Source organism: Protobothrops mucrosquamatus, unplaced genomic scaffold, assembly GCF_001527695.2.
Source record: "Protobothrops mucrosquamatus isolate PMUCROS unplaced genomic scaffold, P.Mucros_1.0 scaffold6193, whole genome shotgun sequence".
Classification (NCBI taxonomy): Eukaryota; Metazoa; Chordata; class Lepidosauria; order Squamata; family Viperidae; genus Protobothrops; species Protobothrops mucrosquamatus.
This window is the reverse complement of record NW_015392026.1, coordinates 1-5255: the sequence shown is the minus strand read 5'-3', so window position 1 is coordinate 5255 and position 5255 is coordinate 1. Positions and strand designations below refer to the sequence as shown.

General features: G+C 48.1%; 1 pseudogene; it reads right to left on the bottom strand.

The window, feature by feature from the left end:
• Positions 1–325: 325 nt before the first annotated feature.
• LOC107300130 lies at positions 326–1077 on the bottom strand (annotated as a pseudogene).
• Positions 1078–5255: the final 4178 nt, after the last annotated feature.

Genomic DNA, 5255 nt, shown 5'->3' with positions numbered 1-5255 from the left:
CTATTATTTGTGCAGCTGCGCAGAAGGGTGTGCCACCCCCTGGCCTCTCCCCTCCCCCATAATGCAGAATCCAAGTCCCTTCCTGGGGTCTATTCTCCAGCTCCCCAATCTGCTGAGTCTTGAGATCAGTCAAGGGGTCCCAAGGCCTGGAGACAGGGAAGGAACTGGGGAGATGCTGGGCTGCGAAGGGAACTGTGGCTCTCCTGGCGTCCCAGCGGTCCCCTCCTGCTCTCCCCAGGTATGGCAAGTTCACTGCAATCAGGGCAAGTCCACACAAGCCACTCACAACGTATCTTCCGCTCCCTCCCAAAACGTTGCAAAGAACTCACGATAACTGGACAGCAAGGACAATCACAATCACCACCACGACGCCAACTGACCCAATCCATCCCCAAGTCTTTTTGGAATACCCCTTCGACGCCCGTTTCCAGTCCTTTCGGTCCTCTACGGATATCTTAACATGCTGATCCCGTACGTTGAGGTTCACATATAACCGGTTGATGTAATATCGCCCCTGATTCTGCAAAACGACTCCACCGTCTCCATCAGCTCCGAGACCTGCCGCTCCCACGGCTTTGTTGTTGAAGCCGCAGAAGCGGTTCCCGCACTGCCGGATCAAGGCCCGCAGATTCCGGCTGTCGGACTTTTGGACATACTCCTGCAGGGAGGCCCCTCCCAAATTCTCCAGGCAGGTGAAGAGTACGATCGTGTGCCTGGTGGACTCGGCCCCAAAGATATCCCGAACCCGCTTTGCAGCAGCCACATCTTCCGCAGTGAAGCATCCCACCTGGGTCACCAAGATCAGGGCATGGGGACCAGGCCGGGAGAGTTCGACGCAAGCCCTGATCTCATTTTGCACCATCTCACTAGTTTTCAGAATCACAAATGGCTGGGGTGTCGACCACGGAGATCTTCCTGTTCTGCCATCTTCCTTGACCCCTTTGGCACCTCAGGGTGGTGGCCTTTGCCCCCAGGTGGGACTCGAGCTCACTCCGGCCGAGGATGGTGTTGCCCGTGGCGCTCTTCCCGCCACCGGTTTTTCCCACCAGGATCAGCCGGAGTTCGGCGTCCCCCCCCCTGCGAGTTTGGAAGACAGGGTCACACAACAGAATCGAGACATTTCTCACGTGCCCAGGAAGAAACGTGTGGCCGTGATCCAACACGTCAGGGCGTCATGGAGCAGGCTGGAAACAGGAACAATTTTGGAAAAGAGTCAGCCCTGCCCTGAGGTGCTTCAGGGATGTTTTTTTGTGAATCTCCCAGAGTTGCTAAAACGGGATACTCTGCCGTGCAGATTCCCACAACGTGCGAACTCCACTTTAGCAAAAACTCCACTGAGAAAACAATGAAGCTCCAAGTCAGGAAATTACCCTGTGGTTTCAGAGGACAGCCTGAGTCCCAGCAGCCCCCCACCCCACACCTGAGGTCCGAGTATGGCCACTGCATTCAGCCCCCACCAGCAAAGCTGGGTCCGAGCGAGCCGAATGACCTGGAAGAGGCTCAGGGCTGCTGGCAGAGAGCTGCGGGAGGATGCCTGACCCACTGGGCCTGGGGGGCAGGATGTAGAGGCAGGTTGGACCAAGCAGGACTGACCCTCCTGTCTCCCCCTGCCGAGCGTGCAAGCCGGCTTCCAACTTGGTTTGTTTCAGACGGAGTGCCGGGAGGACGATCCGTGCGGAGCCGAGGAAATTCTGACTGCCAGTGGTGGATCCAAGGGGTTTGCTGAAATGGGTCTCGAGGGCCACCCCCCCCACACCCACAAGACTGCCCCATGGCAGACCCGTCCTCCTGCCTGCCTGTCCCTCCCAGCCCACCAGTGAGACTTCCGCCTTCCTTCTGTGGCTATCCTGCGTTTTCCCCGTCACCAAACCCCGTCCGAGGTGGGTCTCTGAGAGCCGAAAGACCAGCATGGGCTGTGGGAGGAGGCCCACCCGCGGGCAACAGAGCCCCCCAGGGAGGGAGGGAGGCAGCCGTGCTCAGGAGTGAGGAGGGGGTCTCCACCGAGGGGCCAAGGCACCCCTCCTCTAGGCCGGCCAGCGAGGCTCTGGCTGTTCGCTATGGGGAGAGACCTGTCCAGCGCAGCTCTTCCTCTGAACTGGCATCAGCTCATCCTGCACGTGGCTGACTTGCTGCCCCCCCCAAAATGCCAGGCGTGGCCTCCTCGCTTACCCAGCATGGACTCTTCATCCGTGGCTCCCTGGATGAGTGGAAAGGAAACAGGGGTCAGACGTGTCCAGTGGGGCAGAGATCCCCAGAAACCGCAGCCTGGTCCCCCACCCCCATTCAAGGCTGCTCTGGAACATTCCCCTCCCCCAGCTAAAGGGGAGGGGGTCCTGAGATGCTCTGAAGGGACCCAGGAAGGAAAGAAGGGAGGGAGAGAGGGAAGGGAGGGGGAGGCAGGTGGAGGAGAAAAGGGGGAAGTAGAGTTGGGGGACCCCCTTTATTTAGGGGGGGCATTGCATGCTTGAGCAACCGAACCTCGCTCGCCCCATTATTTTTACAAGTAGGGGAAAAGGGCTGTCCTGGAGCATGATGGGGAGGAAACGGGGGGGCACTGCCCCTCCCCCTGCCTTCCCCAACGATGCCTCGGGCCTCCTTGCACTGAAAGAGGTGCCCGTTTCTCTTGTTAGTCTGGAGGAGGGGTCTCCACGGACCCCCAAGGATCACCATCCTCCCGAGATGCGCTGTGCCAGCCTCTTCTTCAACGTCTCTGCGAAGGAAAACGGACGGGGGACCCCCGACTCGCCTGGGAAGAGTGTGCCCCCATTGCACAGATCATACTACTACTATTAATAATACGAATACTAACAACAACAATAATAATTTGGTGGGGTGAAAGCCATGAATGGAATATACAGCTGGGGATTTAATTTGTTTCAAAGTAATAGTAGTAGTAGTAATAATAGTAGTAGTAATAATAGTAGTAGTAATAATAATAGTAATAATACTCGATAGGTAGACAAAATGCCAAATCCAGTCTGAACATCTGGCTGACTACGATGAGCAATAATAATAATAATAACAACTTGGTGGGGTGAAAGCCATAAATGGAATATACAGCGGGGGATTTAATTTGTTTTAAAGTAATAGTAATAGTACTAATAGTAGCAATAATAATAGCAATAATAATAATAATACTCGATAGGTAGACAAAATGCCAAATCCAGTCTGAACATCTGGCTGACTGCAGTGAGCCATAATAATAATAATAACAACAACAACAACTTGGTGGGGTGAAAGCCATGAATGGAATATACAGCCAGGGATTTAATTTGTTTTAAAGTAATAGTAATAGTAGTAATAATAGTAGTAATAATAATAATAATAGTAATAATACTCGATAGGTAGACAAAATGCCAAATCCAGTCTGAACATCTGGCTGACTATGATGAGCAATAACAATAATAATAATAATAATAATAACAACTTGGTGGGGTGAAAGCCATGAATGGAATATACAGCCGGGGATTTAATTTGTTTTAAAGTAATAGTAATAGTAGTAATAATAGTAGCAATAATAGTAATAATACTCGATAGGTAGACAAAATGCCAAATCCAGTCTGAACATCTGGCTGACTGCAGTGAGCCATAATAATAATAATAATAACAACAACTTGGTGGGGTGAAAGCCATGAATGGAATATACAGCCAGGGATTTAATTTGTTTTAAAGTAATAGTAATAGTAGTAATAATAGTAGTAATAATAATAATAGTAATAATACTCGATAGGTAGACAAAATGCCAAATCCAGTCTGAGCATCTGGCTGACTGCAATGAGCAATAATAATAATAATAATAATAACTTGGTGGGGTGAAAGCCATGAATGGAATATACAGCCGGGGATTTAATTTGTTTTAAAGTAATAGTAATAGTGGTAATAATAGTAGTAATAATAATAATAGTAATAATACTTGATAGGTAGACAAAATGCCAAATCCAGTCTGAACATCTGGCTGACTGCAGTGAGCCATAATAATAATAATAATAACAACAACAACTTGGTGGGGTGAAAGCCATGAATGGAATATACAGCCAGGGATTTAATTTGTTTCAAAGTAATAGTAATAGTAGTAATAATAATAATAGTAATAATACTCGATAGGTAGACAAAATGCCAAATCCAGTCTGAACATCTGGCTGACTACGATGAGCAATAACAATAATAATAATAATAACAACAACTTGGTGGGGTGAAAGCCATGAATGGAATATACAGCGGGGGATTTAATTTGTTTTAAAGTAATAGTAATAGTAGTAATAATAGTAGCAATAATAATAGTAATAATACTCGATAGGTAGACAAAATGCCAAATCCAGTCTGAACATCTGGCTGACTGCAGTGAGCCATAATAATAACAACAACAACAACAACTTGGTGGGGTGAAAGCCATGAATGGAATATACAGCCGGGGATTTAATTTGTTTTAAAGTAATAGTAATAGTAGTAATAATAGTAGCAATAATAATAGTAATAATACTCGATAGGTAGACAAAATGCCAAATCCAGTCTGAACATCTGGTTGACTGCAATAATAATAATAATAATAATAATAATAACAACTTGGTGGGGTGAAAGCCATGAATGGAATATACAGCCGGGGATTTAATTTGTTTTAAAGTAATAGTAATAGTAGTAATAGTAGTAGCAATAATAATAGTAATAATACTCGATAGGTAGACAAAATGCCAAATCCAGTCTGAACATCTGGCTGACTGCAATGAGCAATAATAATAATAATAATAACAACAACTTGGTGGGGTGAAAGCCATGAATGGAATATACAGCTGGGGATTTAATTTGTTTCAAAGTAATAATAATAATAATAATAATACTCAATAGGTAGACAAAATGCCAAATCCAGTCTGAACATCTGGCTGACTGTGCAGTGAGCCATAATAATAATAATAATAATAAATAATAATAATTAATAATAATAATAATTTGGAAGGGAACTTCGAGGTCATCCAGTCCAACCCCGGGAGGCTTCCCCCCCCCTTGGGATTCCTTGGGAGCGGCCGCGTCTGCAGGCTATCCCGCCCCTCCCTGCTCACTCCAGCGCAGCGCCTCCCCCTGGGCGGACCCCCCACCTGCCCTGCCGCGGAAGGACCCCCGCCCCACCCCGCAGCCTCCGTCCCCACCTGCTGTTGCTTGGCCCCTCCCTCCCCAGAAAGGGAAAGTGCCGAGAAACGGCCATTCACTTTCTCCCTCCTTCCTCCCTTCCCGCGTTCGGTTCCTCCCCAACCCCCCCCCCC